The sequence below is a fragment of the Scyliorhinus canicula genome, chromosome 4, assembly GCF_902713615.1.
Source record: "Scyliorhinus canicula chromosome 4, sScyCan1.1, whole genome shotgun sequence".
NCBI classification, from domain to species: Eukaryota; Metazoa; Chordata; class Chondrichthyes; order Carcharhiniformes; family Scyliorhinidae; genus Scyliorhinus; species Scyliorhinus canicula.
This window is the reverse complement of record NC_052149.1, coordinates 136,234,332-136,250,210: the sequence shown is the minus strand read 5'-3', so window position 1 is coordinate 136,250,210 and position 15,879 is coordinate 136,234,332. Positions and strand designations below refer to the sequence as shown.

The window sequence follows — 15,879 nt, the reverse complement described above, 5'->3', positions numbered from 1 at the left end:
CAGACCAGGAAAGGACGGCAGATTTCCTAAAGGACATTAGTGAACAAGATGGATCTTTACCACAATTGACAATAGTTTCATGGTCATCATTACTGAGATTGACATTATATATTCCAGATTTATTAATTGAATTTAAATTCCATCAGCTGTTCTGGTGGGTTTTGAACCCGTGTCCACAAAGGATTAGCCCATGCCCCTGGATAACTAGTTCAGTGATATTATCACTATGTCACCTGTCATGGGAATGTCACTTTAAGAAATGTTTGTCTGCTCAAGTGGCTGCAGTGATGTCAGAGTGTGGGTGAAGCTGAGCTCTGCTTTTTAGTTTCTCTTTGATGGTTTTATTTTAGTGTTGGAGCTGAAGTTAGCCAAAGAAGATGTAATTTCGATCTCTCTGCCATCTAAAGACTATCTCTTGATCATTTGGTGATTTCAAAGTGCTGACTGCTCTCAGTAGAGAATTCAAACCTGATGAAAAAATGAAAAATGAAAATTCGCTTATTGTCACGAGTAGGCTTCAATTAAGTTACTGTGAAAAGCCCCTAGTCGCCACATTCCGGCGCCTGTCCGGGGAGGCTGGTACGGGAATCGAACCGTGTTGCTGGCCTGCTTGGTCTGCTTTAAAAGCCAGCGATTTAGCCCAGTGAGCTAAACCAGCCCCTGGTGCTTCTGTAAAACAGATTTTTGTCTTATGGATGTTAAAAGGAAAGTTTAAGGATTACATAGAGTGTTGTATTCTTAGGGAGGTGCATTTGAATTGATGTTTGCTAAGCTGTTCACTGTATGTCTTAAAAAGGTTAACTGGGTTCACAGAATAAACATTGCTTTGTTTTCAAAATTACTTTTAAATTTCTGCTGCACCACACCTGCAGAGTGGGCCGTGTGTTCCCCGTACCGCAATCTAATAAAAGTCGTGGGTCAGGTGAACTCCATGATAGACTTTGGGGTTCTCCAAACCCTGGCCCATAACAAATTAGGGGCTCGAGCGGTATAAATATCTATCTATTGAATTTTCTTAGTGAATTTAAAGTCAGTGATGGGTGAGCATATTGTGGTTGCTTTTCAGTTGTGGTATTTCAGTTTAAGTAGGGAGTTTGTTGTGGACAATGGCTCTTTCAGAGGCTTTGAAGTTTTTGGGAGTGGAGACGTTCACACGGAGTATCTTACGGACAGAGACTAAAAACAGGCTTTTAGAGTTGGCAAAAACATTGCAGTTAACATTACCTTACAAAATGCGAAAAGATGAGGTAATTATGGCAGTGGCTAAGCATTTAAATTTGCCTGAGATACAGTTTGACTCATTGGAAATGGCAAAAATTCAGTTACAAATTAAACAATTGGAACAAGAGAAAAAATTAAAGCAGCTTGAATACAAAGAGAGAGAGAGGAAAAAGAAAGAGATAGAGAGGAAAAAGAAAAAGAGAGAGAAGAAAGTAAAACAGAAAGAATAGCCCCAGCAGAACCTAAAGTAAGAGAAAGGGAGATACAGATCAGGGAAAAAGATAAAGAGAGAGATTTGAACTTCAGAATATGGCCATGAAACATGACAGTCAGTTAAAATTGGCAACATAAAGGGAAATGTACAGTTGGAGGATAGGGATGAGGATAGTGAGAAAGAGCGTCATGGACGAAGGATTGGTGGGGGTTCACGCAGTGCCAGTGTTTGATGTGAAGGAGGTAGAAGCCTTTCTAATTTCATTTGAGAAGGTAGCTAGACAAATGAAATGGCCACAGGACATGTGGGTATTACTGATTCAAACAAAGCTGGTGGGCCAGGCTAGTGAAGTGCTTGCATCACTATCGAAGGAGGCATCCAGATGTATGAGGAGGTGGAAAAATCCATCTTAGGTGCATATGAACTAGTGCCTGAAGCCTACAGACAAAGGTTTAGAAATTTAAGGAAATAATTTGGTCAAAGATACATGGTGTTTGAAAGGATCAAACAGAGTAATTTTGATAGGTGGATAAGGGCTTTGAAAATAGACCAAACGTATGAAGCTCTCAGAGAAATTATACTTTTGGAGGAGTTTAAAAATTCAATTCCTGATGTAGTGAGAACTCATGTGGAAGAACAGAGGGTTAAAATTGCGAGCTCAGCAGCAGAAATGGCAGGTGATTATGAATTAGTTCATAAATCAAAGCTTGGTTTCCGACATGAGTATCAGCCTATGAGGGATAGAAACTGGGGATATGAGAAATACTCAAGTGGTAAAGGCAAAGGTGATCCGATGAGAAATAATGAGAGTGTACCTCAGATTAAAAAAAGAATCCAGGAGGGTGGAAGAGACATGAAAAGTTTCAAATGCTTTCACTGTAATAAACTAGGCCATGTAAAGTCACAGTGTTGGTGGTGGAAGAAAAGCACCGGGAAGGCTGATGTGGTAAAACAGGATAAGACAGTGGGGTTTGTTAAAGTGGTAAATGAAAGCCCAAGTGAAGAGAAGGAGGTGCAAAAGATTGTACAGCCTGATCAAGAGATGATTGATAAGAAGGTGCCAGATGTCTTCAAAGAATTTACTTGTGTGGGTAAAGGTTACTCATGTGTATCAGGAGGAGCAGGTAAAGCAGTCACAATTTTAAGAGATACGGAAGCTAGTCAATCTATAATGGTAAGAGATGAAGAGTTATGTAGTTTGGGAAGAATGTTGCCAGAAAAGGTGGTAATATGTGGAATTCGGGGTGAGAAGAGTAGTGTTCCATTGTATAAGGTAAGGTTGGAAAGTCAATGAAGAGTGGCAAAATGGTAGTAGGAGTAATAGAGAAACTATCTTGCCCAAGAATACTGTTTATCTTGGGTAATGATATAGCTGGACTGCAGGTGGGAGTGATGCCTACTGTGGTTGATAAGCCAGTGGAAAATAAGACAACTGAAGTATTGAAGGACGAGTATCCTGGGATTTTTCCGGATTGTGTTGTAACAAGTTCACAAAGTCACAGGTTAAAACAAGAGGGGAAATCTAAGAGTGAAGCTAAAGTTGAAGTGCAATTATCAGAAACGATTTTTGTTCAGATGGTTGAAAAAGAACAAGAATTGGTGGAGGGTGAGGCAGATATTTTTAGTTCAGGAAAATTGGCGGAGTTACAACAGAAAGATCTAGAAATAAACCGGATGCATCAGAAAGCATACACGGAAGAGGAATCTGAGTGTATACAAGAGCGTCATTACCGTAAAAGTGATGTCTTGATGAGAAAATGAAGACCTTTACATATGCAGGCGGATGAGAAGTGGACAGAAGTTCAAGTAGTATTGCCGGTAGGGTATAGAAAGGAGGTGTTGCGAGTTGCACATGAGGTAGCAGTGGAAGGTCATTTGGGAGTAAGGAAAGCTGAAGCTAAAATACAAAAACATTTTTATTGGCCTGGACTACATAAAGATGTAGTTAAATTTTGTCGATCATGTCTAGTGATAGGGAAACATCAAGCAGTGATAAAACCAGCGCCCTTAATACCCATTCCAGTATTTGACGAACCTTTTACAAGGGTCCTAATTGATTGCTTGGGAACTTTTCCTGAAACAAAAAGTGGGAATCAATACCTTTTGACTACAATGAATGTGTCTACTAGGTTTCCAGAGGCCATTCCAGTATGCAATATTACAGCTAAAAAGATTGTGGAGGAGTTACTGAAATTCTTTACTAGATATGGACGACCCACAGAAATACAGTTGGATCAAGAATCAAATTTTACCTCAAAGTTATTCAAAGACGTCATGAATAGCTTAGGAATAAAACAATTTAAATCAACTGCGTACCATCCAGAATCGCAGGGAGCATTAGAAAGGTGGCATCAGACATTAAAGACAATGTTGAGGACTTATTGTCAAGATTATCCAGAGGATTGGGATCGGGGAATTCCATTCGTATTGTTTGCAGTTAGGGATGCCCCTAATGAGTCAACCAAATTCAGTCCTTTTGAACTAATTTTTGGTCATGAGGTAAGTGGCCCACTTAAATTGATTAACGAAAAATTGGTGAGAGAAATCAGAACTTACATTATTGGATTACGTGTCAAATTTTACGGAACAATTAAATAGAGAAGGGGAATTGGCTAGACATCATTTAAAAGTTGCACAACATGTGATGAAACGGTAGCAGACAAGAATTCCAAAGTTCGTAGTTTTGCCAGTGGAGATAAAGTTTTAATATTGTTAAAAATATTGTTTTAAAAAAGTAAAAATAATTTTGAGGACCTTATCAGATTGAAAGGAAATTAAGTGAGGTGCATTATGTGGTAACAATGCCAGATAGAAGGAAAACTCACCGAGTGTGTCATGTGAATATGCTTAAAAGGTACTTTGAAAGGGAAGGAGAGGAAAAGGAGGAGGTTTCAATGATTCTAACTAAAAGTGACGAACCAAATCCAGATGACTGCGAATTTGACATACCTCAAATTAAATTGGAAAATGAGGATGTTCTTTAAAATTGGGATAAATTGTTGACGTACCTTCCAGAGGAAAAACGGACTGACCTGAAAGAGTTATTGATATTACATGGGCAAGATGTGGAGATAAGTTGGGATGCACTAAAATGGCTATACATTATGTAGATGTGGAAAATGCTGTTCCAATCAAACAACATCCACATAGGCTTAATACTTTAAAATTGGCACAGGTTAACAAAGAGATTAAAATGCTTAAAAATGGCATAATTGAAGTGGGTTGCAGCCAATGGAGCTCAGCCATAGTGATGGTACCAAAATCGGATGGTACCCAATGGTTGTGTGTGGACTGTAGAAAGGTTAATGCAGTTACAAAAACGGACTCTTATCCTATCCCATGTTTGGCGGATTGCATTGAGAAAGTGGGACAATCAGCTTGTATTTCCAAATTGGATTTACTCAAAGGTACTGGCAGGTACGTTTATCCGAAAGGGTGAAGGAGATTTCAGCTTTTGTGACTCCAGATGGTATATACCAATTGAAAGTTATGCCATTTGGCATGAAAAACGCCCCAGCCACATTTCAATGGTTAACTAACAAAGTCGTTTCAGGATTACCCAATTGTGCGGTATACATCGACGATCTGGTAATTTTCAGCCAGACATGGAAAGAACATTTAAAACATCTGATGGAGTTATTCGGTCGACTTCAGGAGGTGGGTTTGGTGATAAACCGAGCCAAAAGTGAATTTGGAAAAGCCCAAGTCATTTTCCTTGACTATACAATTGGACAGGGGTAAATGGTCACACGAGATGTGAAAGCAAAAGTTATTGAGGAACTTCCAATACCCTCAAGACGAAGGGAAATAATGCGATTTCTTAGCATGAGTGGATTTGATCGAACATTTGTGCAAAACCTTTGCAGCGTGGTTGCTCCACTGATGGACTTGCTGAAGAAACATCAAACATTTCAGTGGACAGGAGAGTTTCAACAGGCATTTGACTGCTTGAAAGCTGTGATAACCAATGCTCCTGTGTTGGAAAATTACAAGGGACTCTGTGATCAGATTGAACTCAAGTATCTGACTTTGAAGAGAATGCCGAGGCGTAGAGAAATGGATGGATCGTGCAAAGACCTTCTTGTTCAAAGAGACTGTCAATCGAGAAGGATTCCAGTTGGAGGAAGAAGAACTAAAACGGACTGTGTTATTATACCTGTTTGCATGTGTTGTTTTTTGAAACGAGAAGGTATATTTACTGTCTGCATTTCTTAAAGGATAGTGAAAACGTGAAAAATTATACCATCTTGAAGTTGATGGTTTATTTTTTTTTCTTGGGGAGGTGTCATGGGAATGTCACTTTAAGAAATGTTTGCCTGCTCAAGTGGCTGCAGTGATGTCAGAGTGTGGGTGGAGCTGAGCTCTGGATCTGCTTTTTAGTTTCACTTTGAGGAAAAGCTCGGGTGTGTCTGTTTTTTGGTTTTGTTTTAGTGTTGGAGCTGAAGCCAGCCAAAGAAGGTGCAATTGTGATCTCTCTGCCATCTAAAGACATTTGGTGATTTCAAAGTGCTGACTGCTCTCAGTAGAGAATTTAAACTTGATGTGCTTCTGTAAAAAGGATTTTTGTCTTATGGATGTTAAAAGGAAAGTTTAAGGATTATTTAGTGTTGTATTCTTTGGGGATTGTATTTGAATTGATGGTTGCTAAGCTGTTCACTGTGTGTTTTAAAAAGGTTAACTGAGTTCATAGAATAAACATTGTTTTGCTTTAAATATTACTTTTTAATTTCTGCTGCACCACACCTGCAGAGTGGGCCGTGTGCTCCCCATACCACAATCTAGTAAAAGTGGGTCAGGTGAACTCCATGATACACTTTGGGGTTCTCTAAACCCTAGCCCATAACGCACCATCTCCCTGACTCTGTTCATAGACAAGTGACTAGGGAAGCTGCACAGAGTCTGATATGTGATGACACCAAAGGACAGAGGTGGCAGTACATCGAAGTAAAGTGGTTCTCCCTCAAGTCCAAGTGGGGCACACTATAAAGCAATATTGCTCTCGTCTGCCGAAACTGCTCACCATTCCAGAGTCGCAGAGGAATGCGAAGATAACCCTGGTTTCTTATCCTTCTTTAAACCTTTCCCCTTGACTCCTTCACTCTCAGTGAGGATATCATGGACAATACCAACATATAATACAAGACATACAAGAAGGTGTAAGGGCAGTTATTCAAAAACCTTTTCAATGACATGGGTCTGGATTCTCCGATTTGAATGGCACCGGCGTGGGAACAGTGGCGTTTTATGCCAGAAAGAATGGCGCAAAAGCTGCACCGATCCTCCGTCTGGTGGAGGGCTAGGAGCCACCCGGCTTTACTTGTGGATACGGCCGGAGAATTCCCAGGTCCGTGGCCGCGCCTGCGCACAGCGGCAGCCTGCAGTGGCCGTGCCGTGCAGCATGGCGCCTGCTGCACGCGGACCCGGCCTGCCACATACTGTTCCCAGTAACCCCCCCTCACCACCTCTGGACCACCCCCCACCAGTGCTCCCAGCCAGTCCCCACCAAAGCCCCTCCAGGCTGCAGAACAGCTCCCCCCCACCAACTGTGCGGCGCTGGACTCAGTCCACAGCCACCACGCCGGATTCACACAGAAAAAAAACATGAGTGACCCACACTGTCGGGACCTCGGCCTATTGGGGAAGGAGCATTGGGAGGGGGCCTCAGGTGACGTCCTCAGGCCGTCCATAGGGCGTGCGGCGTACTCTGGAGCATTGTATAAGCATTCCGTCCCCGGTTTCAGCACAAACAGGGATTCTTTGCCCGATCGCCAAACATGCTGGCGCCGCCGACCAGGGAATTCCGCCCATGGCTTTTAAGGAGCATCTTGAAGAAGGAAAGTGAGCCAGAGAAACCAAGTGGTTTCGGGTTGGAAATTCTACATCTCAGGACCTGGGCCACAGAAGGCAACATCAGGAGAGGCAGCAAAGAAACTACACAAAGATGTAGGTGCCTAATTTGATGACCCCCGGCCACCATCTGTCAACCCGCCCCTGAGAGTTGTAAAATGTCAGCCCTAGGATGAGAATTTTGACCTCGGATGAGAGGCCGAGTAAATAATCTGAATTTCAGAAGAATGAGAGGTGATCTCATTGAAAATCCTGAGGGGAACTGACAGGGTAGATACTGAGAGGTTGTTTCCCTTATTTGTAGAATCTAGAACATGGAGGCAGAGTCTCAAGATAAGGGGACTTCGGACTGAGATGAGGAGAGTTTCCTTCATTCAGATCTGGAGAATGTTTGGAACTCTCTATCCAAGGGTTGAGGATTCACCAAAAATAAATATATTTAAGTCTGAAATAGAAAGATTATTGGTCCCTGAGGGAATCAAGGAATATGGGGAGTGGGCAGGAGAGTGGAGTTGAAACAAAAGATTTACCATGATCATACTGAATATGGAGCAGTGTGGGGGGACTAATGGTCTATTCCAGCTGTTCATTCTTATGTTCTATGCCTCATTTAAAACTCTGCTGTCTGTGCCCCAACTCATACTATGGGCTGGACTTTCACCACAGCGGGAGGTAGCTCCAGTTTGGAAATTTCCTGAATTTACGGAACACTTTGGATAAAAGTGCCTCAAATCATGGGATCTTTGCTTTGGTTTGGGCTGAGAGAGAGGCTTGAGATGGAATCGGGCCCGTGTCCTGGAAGCAAAGCCTAGGTGGCCCTGGGAGCAAGGAGTTCTCAGTTGAGCTGGTTAGAAGGCCAACCTTAGTTCTCTCATTCAACCATCACCCCTATGTGTTGGCCCCTTTTTAAACAATTCCTTGATTAAAAAATTCTCGTAATTGGTTTCAAATGGGGTCCCCTCCCTATTTGTGTAGCCTCCTTCAGTCTCAAAATCTTCCCAGATCTCTGTGCTATTCTATTGAGGCCTCTTGAGCATTTCAATCACTCCACCATTGATGTTAGAGCCTTTAGCTGCCAAGCTCTGGAAGGTATTCTTTAAACCTCTTAGTCTCAATACCATTTTATCCTTCAAGGTGCTTGTTATGAGTACAACGTTTATAAGATTATTATATTTTGAGAATGTCATTAATTTAAGGCAAAATGGAGTAATGCAGAGGGTCCATAAGTTCATAATACAGAGGAGCAGAATTAGGCCACTCGGCCCTTAGAGTTTGCTCCACCATTCAATCATGGCTGATATTTTCTCATCCCCATTCTCCTTCCTTCTCCCTATAACCCCTGATCCCCTTATTAATCAAGAACCTATCTATCTCTGTCTTAATGACACTCAGTGATTTGGCCTCCACAGCCTTCTGCAGCAAATAGTTCCACAGATTCACCACCCTCTGGCTGAAGAAATTCCTCCTCATCTCTGTTTTAAAGGATCGTCCCTTTGTGACTTGCTCTGACTTCTGCCTGATACTAAACCTGGGTGGCTTGGTCGTTAAGTGTCAGAGGGAGGTCCGGGTTCAGTTATGAGGAAGCAGGTGTAATATGAAATGAAATGAAAATCGCTTGTCACAAGTAGGCTTCAAATGAAGTTACTGTGAAAAGCCCCTAGTCGCCACATTCCGGAGCTTGTTCGGGGAGGCTGGTACGGGAATTGAACCGTGCTACATCTGAATAGAATGACAAGAGCAGTTTTTCTTTAAATTTGATTGTATTGTTACCTGTACCGAAGTACAGTGAAAAAGTATTTTTCTGCGGCTGAGGGAACATACACAGTACGTACATAGTAGACAAAAAGAATAATCAACAGAGTACATTGACAAATGGCACGTCGACAAACAGTGATTGGTTACAGTGCAGAACAAGGGGCCAAATGAAGCAAATACATGAGCAAGAGCAGCATAGGGCATCGTGAATAGTGTTCTTACAGGGAACAGGTCAGTCTGAGGGGGAGTCGTTAAGGAGTCTAGTAGCTGTGAGGAAGAAGCTTTTCCTACGTCTGGATGTGCGGGCCTTCAGACTTCTGGACCGTCTGCCTGATGGAAGGATCTGGAAGAAGGCAAAGCCTGGGTGGGAGGGGTCTCTGATAATGCTGTCTGCCTTCCTGAGGCAGCGGGAGGTGTACACAGAATCAATGGGAGGATGGCAAGCTTGTGTGATGTGTTGGGCTGAGTTCACCACAATCTGCAGTTTCTTGTGATCTTGGACCGAGCAGTTGCCATACCAAACTGTGATGCAGCTGGATAGAATGCTCTCTATGGCACATCTGTAGATTTTTTGAGAGTCGATTCAGACATGCCGAATTTCTTTAACTTCCGTAGGAAATAGAGACGTTGTTGGGCTTTCTTGACTGTTGCATCAACGTGAGTGGACCAGGACAGACTGTTGGTGATGGTGACCCGCAGGAACCTAAAGCTATCGACCATCGCCACTTCGGAGCCATTGATGTAGACAGGAGTGAGAGTCGTGCTATGTTTCCTGAAGTCGATGATGAGGTCCTTGGTCTTTCTGACATTTAGAGAGAGGTTGTTTTCGGTACACTGTGCAATCAATTGATTTATCTCCCTTCTGTAGTCTGATTCGTCGTTGTTTGAGACATGGCCCATCACAGTCATGTCATCCGCAAACGTATAGATTGAGTTGGAGTTAAATCTTGCCACACATTCATGTGTGTATAGGGAGTACAGTAGAGGATTGAGCACACATCCTTGCGGGGCCGCGGTGTTGAGGACTATTGTGGAGGAGTTGCATTGACTGTCAGGGAACTCTTAGAGCCAAATGTGTGCCATGATGAGAGAGGCCCTTATGGTGAAAACCCTGGAAAGTCCAAAACCTTTAAGTCCCACCTCTGAGCCTGGCATGATCCATTTTTACAATGGTGGGAGTGGAGTCGGGTCAGGTTTCGCACATGTGACAATTGGAAGATGTTAGGAAAATTAGATTATAAATGTAATGGACAATTTAGGATTTAAAAGCCTGGGGTTAGAATGGGTTTGTTTAAAAAGGATTTTGTTTTGCTTCTCGGAAACAGCAGTTGAAAGTGGCTAGGAATGTGTTTATCGGTCTGCGCTAATACATAGTGGTTTGCCCGGGGAAGTCCCTGGGGAGTTAATGTGCTTTTGCAGCTTGCAGAGATAATAACCTGGCACCAGGCAGAGTGCCATGCTTCGGTGCCTCGCCAGTGGCATGAACATGTTCCTCACTGCACGGCAGATTGGGCATGCAAACTGTAAAGTAAATGCCGTTGGCATATCATTAACAGGCCCGACCCAGCAATTTCCAGGCACCCCACGATGCACCACCTCCGCCAAGAGGAATTACCGACGGCGAGGTTTGCTTGTGGTATTTAAAATTGGGAATCAGGCACCGTGGCTGCTGAGGGAGCGGGAGAACGGAAAGTGTCCAACATCTCTGTAGTGTGCTGACAGTGGTGCCGCCAGGGGGGCTTCTGCCAGGGCCAGGGAAAGCAGCGGGGGGCGGGGTGCCACTTTCAGGGCCACAGTACCGGCGTCATCTCATCGTCTCTGAAATAGAGAATCTAGCCCAATGAGTTTTCAGCTTGGGGAGATGAACTCAGAAAAGCAGAAAGGCAGTGAGTTAGGAGTAACTTTGAGAGAGAGAGAGGCGCTGAGATCTGATCTGCCTGACTCTGAGTCCACAATTCCTTGCAAGTAGAAGTGTTTAAAAACATATTTTAAAGGTGGGGTGGTCTTGTCTGGGGATAAAGAGGCTGAGGCATCCCTCGTGGAAGCAGCTATTTGAGAGTAATTCAGCCAGAGTCTGAGGGGGTTCTGACTCCAGAATCTGTTCTGTACCGCAAGTTTACTCTATGCCCTGTTATTTTGGGATAGATTGAGAACTGTATATTTCTTGTCCTGTTGTTCAATGGGAGATTATGTGGCAGTGTTGGTGGGCAAATGTAAGCTGCTCTTTTCGGGTGTGAAGTTGAAATGTTTGGTGTTGCAGTTAAACTAAAGCTTTGTTTTGTAAGTGCCAAAGCCTAATTTTTTCATGCAATCATTCCTGGAGTGAATTATTCGTTTCACACAGTCTTAAAATAAATTAAAATATTGGGATTTGGTCCAATATTCTAGCCTCTGTTGGGGTCTGGTCTAGGATCATAATACACATTCATGGGTTGTGGAGGCAGCTGACCATTTAAATCAGCACCTACCCCTAAGAGTGCAAGCAATGAGGTAAAAGGATGTCTGAACTTGGTGGATTCATTTGAATAGCTCGGGCACCTCTTTGGAGAGGTAATGTACACTTTGAGATTGTTAACAGTGAAAATGATCATGCACCTTTTACACACAACTCATTGAAACGGTCCAGCTGTCAAAGAACTGTAAAGTAACTGGCCAGCTGTCAAAATACTGTCAGGATGTCAAGGAACTGTCAAGCTGTCAAAGAATTGTCAAAGCTGCTGCCAAAGCTATCAAGCAGCTGTTAACAGAAACTAGGTGAGTTGGCATAGAGGGCTTCAGGGCAAAGGGTGGTAAGTGGGGGGAATGGGTAGACACCAAGGCTAGACAGGGCCATGGAGATGTGAGGGGATGGCGTCGTAAGGGCCTTGGGGGGTGCAGTGAGAGGAAGGCATTGGCATGGTGGTGGGTAGAGGGACATAGATTAGCACAGGGGATTGAGGGGCCATTGGGAGGTCATTGGGGACATGAGGCGGTATAGGTTGGCACAGAGAGTGTGTTAGCTGGAGTGATGTTTTTGTTTTATTCTTTTCTTTATTTTAACACACTGCTGGAGCATACCAGCAGGCCTTCTGCCCAGCCCATCCTGCACCCAGCAGTCTTTCAACTCATTCCAGGAGTGGCGGGTGTGACGCCCAATTCAGGACCCTCCACCCAGCCACACAACACACTACACCTGGGCAGCACGGTTGCACAGTGGGTCGCACTATTTCTTCCAGCGCCAGGGTCCCAGGTTCGATTCCCCACTGGGTCACTATCTGTACGGAGTCTGCACATTCTCCCCGTGTCTGCGTGGGTTTCCTCCGGGTGCTCCGGTTTCCTCTCACAGTCCAAAGACAGTCCAAAGGTTAGGTGGATTGGCCATGATAAATTGCCCTTCGTGACCAAAAAGGTTAGGAGGGGTTATTGGGTTATGGGGATAGGGTGGAAATGATGGCTTAAGTGGGTCGGTGTAGACTCGATGGGCCGAATGGCATCCTTCTGCACTGTATGTTCTATGTATGTATGTTCCATTCCCTGCTTGGGTCACTGTGCGGAGTCTGCACGTTCTCCCTGTGTCTACGTGGGTTTCCTCCAGGTGCTGTGGTTTCCTCCCACAAATCCTAAAAGTGCTGCTCGGTGATTGTGCAGTGTTAATGTAAGCCTACTTGTGACAATAAAGATTATTATTGCTGTCATGGGAGTGTCCATTTAGAAAATGTTTTTGTCTTATCACATGGCTTCAGTGATGTCATTGTGTGGGTGGAGCTGGGCTGTGGCTCTGTGAGTTTTTACTTTCATTTTGGGTTTTGGACTTGTTTTGAACTGCACAGGTTGTGAGAAGTGTTTCTCTATCTTCATTTTAAAAGATGTTTCCAGACTGATCGGTAACTTAAAAGAGATAATTGCTTTCTGGAAGGAATTCAAACCTGCTGTTTGAAAAGGGGAACAGGGTATCAACAAGTCTCATACCAGTAAGAAGGCCGTGTGCTGGGCCACACATTTGAAAGGGGTTTCAGGTTTTACTTGGATTTTGTTATTGAATTGGAACAGATAAGGGGGAATTCATTAGGGGTTATACATAGATTACAGTCGCTGTATGGGGTCTTTATGGTTGTAGTTAATAAAAATTCTTACTGTGTGTGTTTATACAAATGTTAACTAAATTCGTAGAGTAAAGCTTGTTTTTTTGATTTAAAGTGCTTAAGAACTCTGTTGAATAACACCTGAAAGGCAGGCTCTTGTGCTCATCGTAGCCAAAATCAAGAAACAGTTATAGGTCAGGTGAACTCCATCATATACTTTGGAGTTTTCTAAACCCTGGCCCATAACATTACACCCAGGGACCAAAAATCCAATCTGTGGGTGACAATTTTTAAAGGTTGAATTTCTCAAACTGGGAATTCTCCCTTCTCTGCACCTGCCCTGGGAGCAAAAATCTGGACCCTAGTCACCAAGTTTCACAAGGAAATATTAGAAATGTCAGGGTTTATACATAGTCATACTTCAAAATCTATGATTAATTCCAAGATATAATGGAGCGGGGCGGGGAGGGGATGAAAGGATAGCTGATTATAATTTCTACATATAAAGCAACTTGGGGGCAGCACGGTAGCATGGTGGTTAGCATAAATGCTTCACAGCTCCAGGGTCCCAGGTTCGATTCCCGGCTGGGTCACTGTCTGTGCGGAGTCTGCACGTCCTCCCCGTGTGTGCGTGGGTTTCCTCCTGGTGCTCCGGTTTCCTCCCACAGTCCAAAGATGTGCGGGTTAGGTGGATTGGCCATGCTAAATTGCCCGTAGTGTCCTAAAAAGTAAGGTTGGGGGGGGTTGTTGGGTTACGGGTATAGGGTAGATACGTGGGTTTGAGTAGCGTGATCATGGCTCGGCACAACATCGAGAGCCGAAGGGCCTGTTCTGTGCTGTACTGTTCTATGTTCTATAACCATGGAAATGTTCAGAGTGTTGGTTTACAGGGCTCCTAAAATATCACTGAACCTCACTAACATAAGTAAGTCTGCCGCCGTTTGAGAGACAGATGGAAAGGGATAGAGGCAGCTAGTACTGCACCTGAAGCAGAGAAAATGCTGACTTGATGGTGACCCATGCCAAATGCGGGTGGGAGCTCATGCTCAGACTGAAGAGACTGAACACGTGAGGATATAAAGGAGACTGGAATATTTCCCCAACTTGGCCTAGAGGAAAGTAATCTCTAGTGTAACCCTCACAGTAGAAGTCCGTTCTCAGATAAAAAAATTACCGGCTAGGGAAAGGTAAAAGTAAACAAGCTAAGAAATATCTACTTCAGGGACAGTGGAATGTATAATCATGGTGGGGGACTTTTGGTCATTTTAAAGTTTAGAAAACATTCCTGCAGTCTAAAGCATAAGTTACCGACTAATTTGCGGCTAATGAATGTTGCTTTTAAATTGTTTATTCTAGCAAAAGTCTTACAATCTTGTCATATGATCCTTTCAGTCAATCACTTGAAATCCAAATGTATAATTTTAAAAAAGTTTTAGCCTCTATGGAGAGTGTAACACACTCCTTCAAATCTACCACATTAACCAAGATTTTGATGATTTGCCTGGGTTTATCTGGTTTTATCCCCCTCCCAGGAGATCATATGGTTTTGGGTGTGATGGAGAGTGTAGATCTTGTGGTGCACAAAATATTGCAGTTATGTAGGACAGGATGGATGGACTGGTGATTCTTTTTGTAGCTAAAATGATATACATGGGTCAATAAGAGTGAAGTCAAGAAAAGGACAGACGGAATCTTTTTAAAAAATATTTTAAAAAATAATTTAGAGTAGCCAATTTTTTTTTCCAATTAAGGGGCAATTTAGCGGGGCAATTTAGCATGGCCAATCAACCGATCATGCACATTTTTGGGTTGTGGGGGTGAAACCCACGCAGATATGGGGATAATGTGCAAACGCCACATGGACAGTGACCCAGGGCCGGGTTTTGAACCCAAGTCCTCAGCGCCATAGATAGTAGCGTTAACCACTGTGCCACCATGCTGCCCAACAAACGGAATCTTTGGTTTTGTAGCCAGAGGCACAGAATATAAAAGCAAGAAGCTACTTGGGTAAAATCCTCAGTTCAACTGCATGTTGGTGGTTCATAAAGATTTGGGCGTCCCTTATAAGGATATAAAATAGAAAAGGTGCAGTTAACATTTGCTAGATATTTATATTTATGAAGAGAGACTTGAGAAGATAGGAATCCCCCTCCCTCCAACTAGAATTTAAAAAATTACAGGATGACCTATTCCAGGATGATCATTACAGTTATGGTCGGCCAAATTGGGATGGATTGTCTCTACTGGCCAGGTAATAGGAATTATAGGATGAGCACTTGATATGCCATAACATTGCTGGGGTGAAGGGCCTAGTCTGCATTGTATTATTCTGTGATTCTGTGAATTAGATAGTTTCTTGAAAAAGAGGAATACTGAAAACTATGCAAGAGAAAAGCTTGCATTTATATTGTAGCAAGCTGAAGAATTGATGAGAGTAGTTCATATGAACAGAAATTCAATTAGCAGAATGAACTCCTTCTGTTCTGTAACATTCTATGTAAAGAGTGAATTTCAGCAGTCTCTCCAACTTTGGAAGGTATCGGATGCAATTTTCCAATCGCGGGACTAAGTGCCCACGCTGTCGTGAACACCGTCGCGTTTCATGCCGGCGTGAACAGGCCCCCGCCGCGACCAATTCACAGGCAGAAAAGGGGCCAGCAGTGGCGCCGCGAGAAAAGCGGTGGGCGTTGCACAGAACCAGTGGCGTCATCGCACGACACCAGGATAATGCCGTGCTATGTATGAGGAAATGCGCGGACCAGCGCACACACACACCGGGCC

General features: G+C 43.5%; 1 protein-coding gene across 1 annotated transcript in view; it reads right to left on the bottom strand.

Moving 5' to 3' along the window:
• The window catches only part of LOC119965026 (ran-binding protein 17-like), a 1,262,848-nt gene that overhangs the window by 346,190 nt on the left and 900,779 nt on the right, over positions 1–15,879 (bottom strand). The window lies entirely within an intron of this gene.